Source organism: Haliaeetus albicilla, chromosome 3 (genome assembly GCF_947461875.1).
Source record: "Haliaeetus albicilla chromosome 3, bHalAlb1.1, whole genome shotgun sequence".
Classification (NCBI taxonomy): Eukaryota; Metazoa; Chordata; class Aves; order Accipitriformes; family Accipitridae; genus Haliaeetus; species Haliaeetus albicilla.
This window is the reverse complement of record NC_091485.1, coordinates 66,461,337-66,475,931: the sequence shown is the minus strand read 5'-3', so window position 1 is coordinate 66,475,931 and position 14,595 is coordinate 66,461,337. Positions and strand designations below refer to the sequence as shown.

At 47.8% G+C, this 14,595-nt stretch overlaps 1 long non-coding RNA gene across 4 annotated transcripts in view; it reads right to left on the bottom strand.

The window, feature by feature from the left end:
* LOC138684831 (uncharacterized) overlaps positions 1-14,595 on the bottom strand; it is a 144,105-nt gene that overhangs the window by 119,652 nt on the left and 9,858 nt on the right. For 3 of the 4 annotated variants that reach the window (XR_011324140.1, XR_011324139.1, XR_011324136.1), the window contains exon 2: positions 3,814-3,982. The exons of the other annotated variant lie outside the window; for it this stretch is intronic. This is a non-coding gene — a long non-coding RNA (uncharacterized lncRNA). The remainder of the gene's footprint in view (positions 1-3,813; positions 3,983-14,595) is intronic. 4 annotated transcript variants of the gene reach the window in all.

The window sequence follows — 14,595 nt, the reverse complement described above, 5'->3', positions numbered from 1 at the left end:
AAGGAAGCACCAGAAGTCTGCAGAAAATTGGAACTGGAAATTTCGTCTTAGCAGCAGAAAGTCTATTATGAACAAAAGCACCACAGAATTACAACTGTATCTTCTTAGTCATCACTGCCACAATTATAACCAAAACTAAATAAGCTATCATATTACATGTACTTTTTATACCCCATATTGCCAAACACTCCTGGTAAATAAGACCCAATCATGAAAAATAAAGTTTTTGTTGTTGGTCCTTCTAAGTACTGCACTTTTCCGCAACAACTCCAAGCTTGGGGCTTGGTGCCAGAGTTGGACGAAGGTCGGTTTTAGTTCAGGCTGGTCCCACTAGAAATTTCACCTCTCTCTGCAGGTGAGTGCAGGTGAGCTGGGGACATCAGCACGGCAGGGCTTAAAGGGCAATGTGACTCTGGAGAATGCCGGAGAGCAAAGTATTTCTGGTAGATCTAAAGAAGATGTAACAGCAGGATACCCTGCCTCTGGGATGCTACGTCCCACCTGGGAGCTTACATTCAAGAAGGATGCATTTGAACAGAACTCAATAGAGGATCAAGCTGCCAGGAACAGGAGGGGAATGATGAGCCCCTCTTAGAGGACAGGACAGGGAGAGCTGCCTGTGTTGGACCCGCACAGCTCAGAGGGTATGAGACTGCTGTCTGCATCACGGAAAGAGTGATATAAGCTAAAGGACAACACTGGCACAAGAACAAATGAGTATCAGCCGGCTATGAATGACTTCAGGCTGCAGCAAGAAGGTCCCTTGCCATGCCCAGCTCTGGATGCCTTCCAGCAGTCACAGGGCAGGCAGCCCAATCAGTCTTAAGATGCAGCTTGATAAATTTATTAATGAGATTATACCCCTTGGCTGCTCGTGAGGGTAAGGAAGTGACCTTTGTGATCCCAGCAGCGTTACACACTCTTGTATTCCTCCTCTCATTAGCAGCATTTCTTAATTGGTTGCTGCTTATCCTCTATCACCTAGACGCCACAACTCTTACAACCGTCCCCTCTGATGGGAACTCATTCTGAACATGTAACAGGATGCTCTGGAAACCCAGAGGTTTAATTAAAAGCCTACTGCAGAGAAAAGAAGTATTATTTACCCCATTTCACAGGTGCAGCAATGAGGACAGGAGGAATCTGCTTCCACACCACAGGGAACCACCTCTCAGCACTGGGCCATGTATCACCAACATGAATTACACATCAAGCCCAAACGACCAGCAAGGACAGAACCACACCATGACAGAGTGCCATATATCATAGGGATTACCCCACTCCTCCAAGGACAAGAACTCCCAAACCTTTCAACTGAGTTTGCTCTGCCTGATTTTTGTTACCCTTGGCCAGCACTTAAACGAACAGGCAAAGCTTCACCACCCTTGTCTACCACTGAAAGCTCTTCATGTACATGCTACAATAAATCCCACATAATGTCCTCTATCTGACTACCTTTTAAGAGATGGGTTGTCCCTGCCGCCTCCCAGTGTGTCTCCATCCCACTGCCCAGCAGCCCCCCTGCTACAGCAGACACTCTCGTTTCTTATCCCCCAAATACTTCCATCACGGTTTTTGGGATATCTTTGGAGATTACTGCTCAGTGTTCTTCTAAGCCATTTGTTTTCAAAGGCACTCAGATATTTGCCTGTACCTTTGATAGGTTTCCAGCTTTGAGATCCATATGTTTAGATAAAAATTACTTTCAAGTCCAAGATTCATAGTTCAGCCTTTCAGCGGCAGATTTTCAATGACCAAATCTCAGTTAAGCCAGCAAACGCGGCTGCTGCCTTGCCAACGCGTGACACTATTTCCTTCTGGACATCCCCAGTGGCTCCGATACAACTACCAGAATACGCGCATGGATCCATTTCTTGTATTCCACTGCCTTCTAACGTAAGGTTTGACTCGGGAGCTGCGAGAGTTTTCATGAGACCGGTGGGTTTGTACCAACCAGGACACCCCCACCTCCCTGCGAGGCTGGGAGGTCTCTCCTCGCACATCTGCGGAGCGGTCCCGTAGGCTCCACAGCGCACACACAACTTGGGAAACCCTTCAAACTCTCAGCCAAGCGAACGGGAAAGCCTGGCTGTATACAGGCACGGCCGCAGCATGGGCTTTACCTAAGCTGAAACACATCTCATCATTGCCACTGAGGACACGGGGAACAACCTGAGCACAGGTTCTCCAGCCTCCATAAAGCTTGGGGGCAACCAGCTGGGGAGAAACCTGAAGGCACCCGCGCACAATAAACCACAGGGTACATCCCCTAAAATGCTCCAGCCGCAGCTGCTCAGGAATAACCAGGAGCTTTGCTTTTAATCCCGATCAAGGCAGCACCCGGGTTTACTCTGGAATAGAACACGCCTGCCTGGGTTTAGACAGGTCTTGCTGTGCACGGCCGGGCTGTCCCGGGCGCTGGCGGCCAGGTATCAGTCTCTCGGAGGAGCTCCACCTTCAGCAAAAACTCATCTAGCACGAAGCCTCCCCACCCTTCGAGACAAGAAACTACAGCCACCGACGGCCCCAAGCTGCTGAGGATTACTTAACGTTTGGACAACCATTTGCAAGCGAGGAGCCCTGTGAAAGCATGGGGAATTATGCAAATACAAAGCAAAGAGGAAACGTCAGCGTCTTATACAAGTTTGCCCTCATTCTATCAAAGCCTCACAGCGGTAATACGTTCCCCCCCGCCCCCCCGGTTAAGCTGCTGGGATCATGTCACTTGCTTTAATGCACTTGTCTTTAGGCTCTTCTGCATGCCAGGACTGCATGAATTTAACTGGTATCTCCATTTTATTTAGATTTCGTATAAGGGGAGGGGATGTTTGCAAAGGGAATCCACTTCTCATTTCAGACCCTTCGCCAGGCTCAGCTGGACGGATATTTATTTAAAACACTACCACCCTCCCCGGCTGCTCATATGCCAGGAGTTGCTATCATCACAGCACCACAGGTCACATCGCTTCAGCAGGCAAGGCTGGCCTAAGCAGGCTGGCTGAGGCAGTGACTGAAGGCAGCAATCGGGCAGGTTGGGGGAGTCATCCTGTGTTAAGGTGCTGGACTTGATTGGGAAAAGGTCTGTCTGCATTCCAGGTCAGCAAAGCAGAGTAAGAGCACTGACTCCAACATCTGCATCGCTACGGGTAATGTGGCTAAAAAAAATAAAGTATTAAATATCAAATCAGTGAAGATTTTGCATACAGGCAAATGCTTTAGTATTTAAAAAATACAAATTTCACTTTAGTATCCAAAGACTTCCTTTCCCCCTTAAATCTCACACACAGGGAAAGCAAGAAAATAATCCATATCCAGAGACTTGCAAATTCCCCATCCTCACACCCAAAGGCATATTAGCTCCTTTCTGCAGACAAGAAACCCAGGCATCTCGCATTTGCCTTGGCTTGATCCGTACTTAAAGATGTGCCAGGAACCGGTAAAATGATGAAAAGAAAATTAAAAGAAAATTCAGGATACACCCATAGCCCCAACCAGTGTAGTTATGCTGACAAAATGCAGTCGATTTAGAAATAGCTCTGTGAAGGCAGTGGGGAAGAAAAACCAGAAAAAAGCCTTTTTTTCTTTGCTGAAGAAGCTTTTTTTTCTGGGAACTGGTTTCGGCTGCCCAGCAGAAGAGCTGTACGCAGCGGCAGAGGAGTGGATAACATCACCTGCTTGTAGGTGACATCTGCATCACCCAAACACATGTTGTTCCCCCAAAACGCTGCATTCTCTTTTCCTACAGGGAGGAAGCAAATGTTATCAGGGAACTGAAAAATAACCTTATATAGAAGGGAAAAAACCCAAACCAACCTATAAACTTCATAGTATGGATCACCATTCCACCCGAGCTGTTTTAGGTGTAGGAAACCCAAGGGGCAGTGAAACTCAGATCCAGCACCAGGAACTCCGAGCTGCCACTCCTGGACTGGGATGCTATCAGCCTTTCTCTGGGGAGGAACATTTATCCTATCACCAATACCTGTAATTAATAACGAAAAATTAATTAAGGACATTGTAAGGCAGAAAGAACAGTCTCATACCCCAAGAAAACACTTTGCTCACTGAAATTTAAATCACCCACACCTCTTTTCAGGATGTGTGCAGGTGGAGCTGTGCATACGTGCATTAAATTTTCAATTCTGCATGCTTCAAGCAAAGGAAATACTCAAAAACATTTTAAGCACATACAGAGCCTAGAACAGTAGCTCATATTGATAATATAACATAATTAATGTCACTTAGTTGCTTCATCCAGGAAATTAATCTAATCAGAATAACAAGACAGCCAAAACTTGGCTCCCAAGGCAGAAGCTGCCCTTTCTGGGGGGACCAGCTCTGCCACCCACAACCCTGCAACCACCACGGGCTCTCGGCCACATCTTTGGGGACGTCCGCTGCCTCTTAATGCCGCCGAACAGGACTGGTCCCGGGGCTTGGTTTGATACTCCATCCCTGACCCTACTTCTGTGCAAGAAAAGAGCTAGGGGCAGGTATACTTTATTAAATGAGTGTTGATATTACATATGTCTTTTGGGGAGGGAGACCTAATCAAAAGGAATTTAACAGAGCAGGAATCATCATGCGGTCTGAATCTAAAAGCGCAGTGAGAGCTGACTCACAGAACAAAAAGCCAAAAATCAGATGCCCTGTAAAAATATACAGATTTCAAGTTCCTCGGGGTCTTAGGCTCAGTTAGCTGTAGGAACATCTCCGGAGAGATAACAGCTAGTTCACTTCAGTGTATTTATATTGCCAAGCTGTGGCTGCTGGGTGGCCGTCGGCATATTAAAGCCCCCTCGTAAATCATTTTGAGATGCTCGAAGTGCAGGTGCCAGTTGCAAAACAGGGATATTTTAAGGATTTCCACCCCCCCTCCACTGCCCAGTGGTGGCAGAGCCATAGGGGCACAAACAGCTGCCGGCATGGGGTTCCCCCCGCCAGCAGCGCCAGCACCCGCCTAAATCCACTGGGATTTGGGGGGAGTTGAGGAGGGGGAGCAGTGCCCGGCCGGCCGGCGGCGGGGGGTTTGCAAGGGCTCAGACTTGGCTGGGAGGTGGGGGGGACGCCACGCTCGGGTGAGCTGTGGAGACGAGGAGGGGGGAGACAGAGCTGCATTCTTCATGGATGAAACAGCAGAGAAAGGGCTCTCGCTTGCTTCTCTGCGCGTTAGTCAGCACGCAGGAACACACACAAAAAAACCCCAAAGCAAATCCGCTTTGTAGTATTAGGGATTATGACTCAGAGACTTTTTTTTTTTTTCCTCCCCCCGCCGTGATTCATCCTGTGCAGCCTCACAGCACAGATTCAGAGCAGCCTCACCGTTTTGGGATCCCTCTGCCCAAAATCCCACTAAATAATTGCCCTTTGCAGTCAGCGGTGAAGAATTCAGGTTTGTTTTTTTCCCTGTCGAAGCAGGGGCCGGAGGGGGCAAGCGCTGCACGCCAGGACCACACGCCGGCGCGGATGCTCAGCACCAGCAAAGCCAGCACAGCCCCGTGGGAGCCGCGTGACCGACCACGAGTGCAGGCACAGCCCAAAACGGGTGATAAATGGGATGTTATCCACGGCACAGGGGACAGCTGGCTGCGAAGTGCTTCCTGGGAGACGTGGAGAAAAACACCAGGAGGGGGGGACAAATTCAGAGAGGTGGCAGTCATTTGCCGATGACAAGAAGCATCCCACAGAGCAGCGGCGACTGTCTGGAAAGAACCCGGTTCAGCTCCCAGGATGGGTTAGAGTTTACTGGGAAGGAATCCAGAAGCAGGACGGTGGGGCTACATGGGGTTTCTAGCTAGGGAGACCATCCTCTGCACCTTCTGCACCACTGGTAACGAAGGATGCCTCGCTGCAGGGAATGAGACCTCCAGAAGCATCCCGTGCAGCCTGCCACCCCACTCGCAATTTTTAGAGGAAAAGGAGCTGTAGCTGCAGGACAGGCTGCTGTAGAATAAGGGGAAAAACATTTATTTTGCAGAGGACGTGGCCTGGGCAGCCCCTTCCTGCAGCCCGGACCCCCAGCACAAAGTGATCCGAGCTGGGGTGAACCAAACAAAAAGTCTCACGGCCTCTTTGCATTGGGATAATAATAGCAACAGATAAATTCCACATTTCAAACAAGGGGAAGACATTAAACAGAGCCTCTGTAGAGAGATTAGGTGGAATAAGAAAAACAATAAATCCTTATGTCCTTGGACTTGAACCGATTGGTGGGGAAAGCCAGGGAGCGGGGCCTCCTTTCCCCCAGTACCACCACGGTGCCCTGCAAAACCAAGTGCATTGGGGTTCAACAGGTTGCCCAAAGGATGAGGGCTGCAAAACATGGAGTACAGAAGTATCTGAAAGACCTTCCTCCGGGTCCACTCCCAAAATCACTATGTTCCCAGGCTGCCACGCATCTGTGAGGTCCCTGCTTGTGCTACCCCACTCCTCTCAGAAAGACCATGTAAGGGCACCCAAGCAAGCATGAGATGCCAGGTGAGAAGCACTTCACCTTCTCCAGCACGAGAGGCTGGGCAAGCAGGGCATCAATAAAACAGGGTGAAGAAGTGGCAGAGAAATTGCTTTCCCTTATAGAGCTGTACAGGGAGAAGCTACAAAAGCATTAACCCTTTTCCAGGCTCCTGCAGGTGGGATTTTTGAGCCTGAAAGCCAGAAACAAACATCAGTAAAGGCAGGAAGAAGAATGAAGGGGGGGAATCTCTTATCTAGATTAATTTTTTTACTTAAGGCTATTTCTGTTCTGTGTGCTCTAGAGGAAGCCACTGACTCAAAGTGCAGTCTTCATCCTTTCCACACACCCTTCTGAAGCTGAAGTTCATATCTCCTGACCCAGCGTGGAGGCACCTCATGTTCCTCCTGCCCTCCTCACCTCCCAGGACCAGACTCTGCACGAGCCAGATATATAGTTTCAGCCAAAAGAATGAATATCAACAATTAAGATTCCACATAAATACCCTCTTCTTTAAAAAAACAGCTTTTAGATTAATGATTTAAGACAACCAGCTTCAAGACTGAATTTACTGTATGGAGGTCAACCCAAGCTCCACCAATGGATGTTGATGTCCTACAGGGGACCAGGTAAGCTAAGAGACACATTTTCATGTTTAAAACCACACCCTGGAAACAGCGTTTCTGCTGCATGGGAAAAAAAAGTGCTTTAATGGCTTAAGGATCCAGTAAAACTAACTGGTTCAGAGGGTCCCACATCTGCAGAGAGAAGCCTACACTGTCACAACCAAATTATCAGTTAACATTGCCTTGTTTTGCAATAAAACCCAGCTGCAATATTGCATCATTTCGTGGGGAGACAAGCACACCTAACACCGGGGTTGCTTATGCTTCCAGTTAGCCTTGACAGTAAAATAAAGAACATTAACCCGAATAACATTTGCTGGAAAGAGCTCTCAAATGTACTTAAGGGTTTCTAAACCTTATTTCCTTACCCAGATTACCACGTCCCTTATATAAGTGCTGGTGACACTGCAAGTTAAGTTACCTGTCTAGAAGAAAAGACACCTCACCCTTACACAGCCACAGGTCACCTACACCAAGGGGGAAGGCAGCAGGAGGTATTGACAGAAGGACAAACACTGACTCCAAACGGACAGGCAACAGCTGGGAGAAGACAGGCAGCAAATAACGAAAGGAGGACAGAAGGTATTTATGAGTGTGAATCACACATTTTCCCAGACGTCTTTCCATTAATGATGAATATCATAATTCCCCTAAATAATGCAAGGAAAATTTGTTTAATCATTTAAAGGCATCATCAATAATAAATACGTCAGCTCCAGATGCTAACCTCACCGTCCCTCCCAGCTCAGGGGACTGTTTTAAGGAAAAGACTAAGGTCGCTGTCACTTCTTAATTTTGTAAAGATGTTTCAGTATCAGTCAGGAGAATGAAGCACCTGAGACTGAGGAATGGAAATCCGAGCATGCGCAGACCCTGTGTGGTGTAAAAGCTCTTTACACCATGGATGCCGCTCCTGAGCGATAAAGCAGCAATAAAAGTGCGGTTCTTGTTTACTCAGGCAAAGTGGGTACAAGCAGAAGCATGCACTGAGATAGCTAGGGCCAGTTAAAGAGAAGAGCCCTGTCCGTCTGCCAGGAGAAGGTCCCCCACCAAGGACCCACGAGGATACGGAACGGGGCTGCACCGGCGGCAGCGCATCCATCACCTGCAGCACAGCAGGCGCGAGGGCGATGCCACGTCTGAGGGGTACCCAGCTGCTACGCCAGCACCACGACCAGCATCTGGACGAGAAGAAGGAGAAAATGATGCATGCCGCCTTCCAATACTGGATTTGTCAGGAATGAATAGCAAAAGGAGATTTAAGAGCTTTGAGCTGCGTTGATTCAATGCTGCCTGCAAAACCCACCATCCATCCAGGAGCATCCTCTACAGCGCCAGAAAATCGGGACAGGTTTCCCAGCTCATCTCGACGTGGGCACCCATCTTGACTCTGAGCCACCCGCCACCTCACCTGCACACAAATCACACCCTCCCCGAGGTGTGGACTGTCTCGACATGATGCTCTGTCCTGACGAAATCATAACCCCAAGGGCCGCTGCTGCCACGGCAGTCCCAGCCACTGAAAACAAAGGCAATGGATAAGCTGTGTGGGACTGGTGGGAAGAGCTATGGGCCCGTTTGGGGATGTTCAACTCACAGTATGGAAGAAGGGAGGAAAAAGAGGTCAAAACCCAAAATTATGGGGACACCATGTTTCCAGAACGGTAGCACATTTTCCAGAAAAGCCTTTTCCCTGCAAATACAGGAGGGATTCAGGAAGCAGGGGAATAAATCTGCATAAAACTGGCATAGTTTTGACTTCCAAAGTCATATTCTGCCATCCCCAAACTAAAAGTGGGTTGACTACCAGCAGAGAAGATGGAAACCCAACTGCACAGCACAATCACAAGCATGCAGTGTCTCACAGCGAGGAAACCCAGCCTGCTGCCTCTGCCAAATTTCTATCAGGGGTTGGGGTGGGACAAAACATTTGTGCCACCAAATCATGATTTGCATTGTTTCAACTTTTCTCTTTTCCCTTCGAGTCACTCTTCCAATTCAGAATCTGTACTATTTTAAGCAACTCTGCTAAAAAAAACAGGATTTAATGCCTGTTTGGGCTGCCCATAAAAATCTTTTCCACTGGAACAAAGATTTCAACCTGTGACTCAAAATGAGTTTACAATGGGGGGCTGATTATCAAGAGGACCAGAATATCCTCTTATTAGAAAAATGTTCACTGGGCTTTCCTGAACTTTACACGGTGGTATTAATTCAACGGCTTATTTAGTTGCATGCAGGCGATACCGGTTGTCTTTGACACAGGGAATAAAATATATGTATTTTATAATACAGAAAAAGAGCGGGTATGTGTGTGTGAATGTGTGGTATGCGTACCCATACATGCACATACATGCATGAACACACGCATCCTTCTGATCATTGCCAGCAAGAGATATAGGAAAGAAAAACACAAAATCACAAAAAACAAAGGCTGGAAAGGATCAAAGGATGCACTCCACCTGCTTGCCTCAAGTAAAACAAGCCTAATTAAGGCATTTTTTTTTTAATTATGATTATTTGTCTATTACGGTAGCAAGCATCATGGGGGAAAATCAGGGCCCTATTTGTATGAGTTCTGTGCAAATACTTAAGGCAGTTTGGAAGAGACCTACAGTCTGCTATGCTTAGTAACTGATGTAAACCCGTAAGAGTGCCCTATATTCATCTCAGCTTAAACCTACTTTCGTAAGGACTTATTTCTGTTGGTACAATATTTATTTGCAGATAACTTATTTTCAAAAAGGGAGGAGGCACACAGGCTGGGCAGCAGCCCAGGCAGAGGCCCCTCCACAGCCCGGGTCTGGGGATGCCCATCCCGGCACCATCCTTAGGAAGCATTTCCCAAGCTCTGCTCGTTTTTTGGGGCTGGATCAGCACCAACAGCCCCTCATCCCGGGCCTGCCTGTGCACGTCCCCGGGGCGAGCTCTGCCCCAAAGCCTTGCACCGGGTGCTGCGCAGTGCCACCTCCCTGTGCGGGCAGAAACCCTGCCCTTGCTGAGGAAGCAGGGAGGTGAAAGCATGCGTAAAATGCCCTGCTCCCTCTTGCGCAGCAGGGCAGATTAGATTTTAAGGCAACGAGTCATCAGCGATGAGCCTACGAACTTGGCTTTACACATGTCAGAGCAGCATCGCATAACAGAGATGTCTCTCTCAATCCTGCTGACCCGGATCTGAACCAGCACCCATGAAGGAGAAGCTTTGGAAGGTTTCCTAGCCCGTTTTTTAGGTCCTGGAGCCAACAGCTAGTCACAGTTTGATCTCCTGGCAAGCAGAGAGAACATATCCAACAACTACATCCAAGTTTAAAAAAAAAAAAATTACCTTGGGGAACAGAGCACAGTGCAAAACTCTTATTTACGCATTTTCTGGCTGCATTCATCAGCAGAATTTACTGGAAAAACTGAAAAGCAATCATCATTTTACAAGCATGTTTTGCTTCATGCGGTTCCTGCACCCAGTTTTACATGGAAAACGTCAACAAGGTGACATGAGCCAATTGCCTCCCCAGGCAGCTGCAGTGTGCGTTCCTCTCGCCATGGTAAAAACCCACCTCTCAGTTTATACACTGTGCAATAATTATTTTGCTAATCACAGGCTGCTCTGCGCTTCTCAACGCAAATTATTATTATTAGAGCTGGCTCAGCTGTAAATGCGCCTGCTTTCCAAACACAGGGTACTCAGCTGAAGAAGAGTGGGGGGGAGTTTAATCCTTCACTGGTTACAGCGTAAGGCAGTGAATGGCATTCTGGCATGTAATTTCTTTCAGTGGGAAAAATAACATCTTTCAGGAGGTTTTCCATTTTGAGTTAGCACAGAATCACCACAAAAAGAAAAAAAAAATACTGGGTAAGGCAACATAACACATACTATGGCCTTCTTTCAATTCACCAGCTATATTTATCTCTCAACTGCAGCGTAGAAACATATTTCACTTAGAAAAACTTTTAGCTGCTTAAAAGCGGCACTCAAGTAGCAAAGGCCACACACTTAGATACTGGGGGGGGAGAAAGAAAAAAGATTTGTTTAGATGCTGTAAGCTAGCTGAAATCTGCCACCTACAACTCATCACCAAGCCCTCCAGAAGGCAGGCATGACTTGGGCACAAGCCAACCTGAGCCTGAAATGTTTTGGTAGAAAACTGCTCATATGATCTGGCTACTTTTTAGCCATCTATTTCACTTTCACCGACTTCTTTTTTTTTTTTCTGAAATGTCTGCCTTTGATCAGGGCCAAAGACAGGATGCTGGCTAAGAAAAAACACAAACATCTGCCCCAATATAGCAAGTCTACCATACTTGAGCCCAAAAATGTGGGACCAGCAGCATCGCAAGCCTCACCATCAAACCTGGCACCACCTGCATGGTGACAACTCTGCCATCAGCAGATGACTTTTAAAAACAATTTTTCCCAGCTGTCTGCCAGGCTACCTCAGGCACGACTTGCTCCTTATTGTTTCCAAGGCAAGGTCCTCTGCATCCCCCCCAAGTCAAACAGTGTCATTCGGGGTCCCATCCCGAAGGCTGCAGCTACCACAGAAGTTCAGGTGCTATCGCTGCGTGCGGCGGACTGACAGCACCAAACTTGTGAGCAGACAAACAGCCCACTGCCGAGCCAAACTACACCAGGGCGAAAAAATCCCATTTGGGCGTGCAAGGGAAATAGGATCGGGCCCGAGTGACTTGAAAATAGCAAAACACCCTAACAATTGGCGCTAAGTGATCCCTGAGTGCAAGGGTCATCAGCAAGATCAAGTTATGAGCATGGCCTGAAATAGCCTCTTGTCCAAGGGGGGCTGATGGGACGGGGTGGATGGCCCAGGACACTGGCACCACTTGTGAAAGCAGACTGCATTGCAGAGGGAGGGAAAAAAGGAAGGAAAAAACAAATGAAGTCATCCTGAATGAAACATGACACTGAGTGTTCACATTTCATTTAAGAAGCCTCACATATTATCATCAGTGACATGAAGGAGAAGGTCTGGAGTTCGGTTTCTGTTTATTCACCTTGATGATATCCCTTAAAATTTTCTGCTCAGGTTACATCTTCCCAAGAACAACAACAACAACAAAAAAATCTTTCCATCTACCTGAAGGAAAGCCCCCTCCACAGATCCGCTTGCCTAAAGCCGTGCTCAACAGAGCTCACCCGGCCTGACCTCGGTGGAGCGTGGGCTGGGCACGTTCAGGAATTGCCACCCGTCGAAGAAACCAATGCCGCAAACCCGGGCTGGGAAGCATCAGCTTTCCAGCACGGGAAATGCAGTGCTGAGTCCTGGGATTTTTTTTCGGGAAAAAAAACCAGCTGTGCAAGCAAAGCCACCCAACCAACTCGCTTGCTGCAAGGCTGATGCAGCCAAGAATAAAATGTCTGCTGTCAAGTGATATCGAGCGTGTTCTTTAGATCGCCAACACCAAAGCGCTTCCTGATTTCAGATCCCTCCGTTTCTCTAATCGGAAGCAGTCCAAACACTCGGCTTTATCATCTACGAGTCAACCACTAAAAGGCACTGCGCTTCGCAGGGCTCCCTGCCTGCACAGAAGTGGGAAGTGCTGTGCTGGACATGCCCCCAACTCCATTTAAAATCCCCCCTGCTCCCAAAGCTGCCTGCCCAATCTCCCCGGGGCAGCATTTTCCTACGGGGATGGGGATTGCTCATGTCGAGCCATCACCAACGCGTGCACAAACCCACCGGCTCAGCTGCTCACGCGCCCAAAAGCCCTCTGCCATCCGGACCTGGCAGCCCTCGCAGGACCACCACAGACTGGGGCCACATCCCTCCGGAGGGCAGAAACAGGGTTGAAACCAGCTGGAAAAGCCCTGGGCTTGCAGCAAGCCAGAAGGCTACTAAAATTAGCAGCGGAAAGCTAAGAGAGGTAACAGCAGGAATGCAGAGCCTGCGCTTCGAGTGCAGACTGCAGCCGCCAAGGAAGGACCATCACCAAGCCTGGGGTACAGGGCAGGAGCACTATGGCCATTAACCCCAATTTTACTCTTAGCCATCAGATCTGAGAAACGCCTACTCGGCCACGCCAGCTGCAATCCAGACAAGGCAAGGGAAGCCAAAACTGTCAGGTCGAGACTCATTTCGACAGAAGGGAAACGAGAGCAGCTCCGACTCCCTTATTCCTGTTTTTTCAAGAAATAAGGGGCACAGCTGCGGCCGCTCCTCAGGCCCTGAACTCTCGGGGTGTGCAGAGACGCTAACAGGGTGCTTGGCCAACCTGCCCCAGCGAGAGAAAGGAGGAGCCACACAGAAGAGAAATTATAAATCAACTTGAGCAGAAACAGGTGGACAAGAAGGTAAAGAATGAAAAGCCAGAATAGGAAAGAAAGGGGAAAGAAGGTAAGAAAAAAAGGGAAATATGCCTATGAAAAACACCACAGGCATAAAACTCAAACATGAAGTGGAACAGAAAAAGAGAAGTGGAGGGAAACTGGGAGGAGGAAGCAAAGTTAGAGCTAAACAGGCAATGATGCCTTCACACATATGTTTGTATATATATAAAATTACATATAAAAGTTACTTGGACATAGATAGATATATATATACACACACACAAGTAGAAAAACTGGGCCATGCTTTTATCCACATTGCCCTGAATAAAAGCAAAGACTTCACCCCTGGCCACTGGCTCTGACAGGTCAGCACAGTTTTCACCTGCACAGGGATGCTTCTGTACATTTCTTGTACCGAGCTGGCTCCCACATTTACTGCTATTCAGAGCTAAAAACAACACAGAAGCCATGTAAGAAAATTCACGCTACAGCAGCACATTTATGGCCATCACGTCTCCATCATGTGCACAGATAGCCACAGATCCCCAGGAAGAATATCAGTGCTATTAGTTATTGGCATTACATATAGCACCACCAGGAGCTTGAGATACCAAATATGTCTGTGCTGGACATTACATAAAAACAGGATAGAAAGGCCAGTCTCTGGCCCAGAGACCCAATGACCCAGGGTAAAACCAAGATATAGATAGAAAGTACAAACAAATAAGGCAGGCTGACCAGAGTGGAGCAAAAGACATTCCAAAGGAAATACCATCATCCCACCATCCATGGCAATCCTGGATGGGCACAGCTAACAATCTTGCTTTAGACAGGAAGCCGGGAAGGGGTCAACCACAACAGAGCACAAGCGGAGACCCACCCATTCCCTGTTCTCCGAAATCCCACTTAAACCACTAATGGTGGTTTAAGATCCCCCATCACAGAAAAAAACAGTAGTAAGTAGTAACCCACATCAGAACCACCACATCCATCAAACCATGCAGAGAACAACCCCTAACTAACGTGGCCACAATGTCCATCATGATCTTGACTTCACAGTTCCTCTGCTGACTGCTGGTTTGTTTAAATATCATGTTTTGGGACATACAAAACAGATGGGGACCAAGAGTTTTACATGAATTAACTTGGAATCTATGAGCCCAACCACAGGGTGATAAAGGAGGCAATGTAATTTAAAAAAACCCAATAATTTAACATTTAACACATCTGCTAGATAA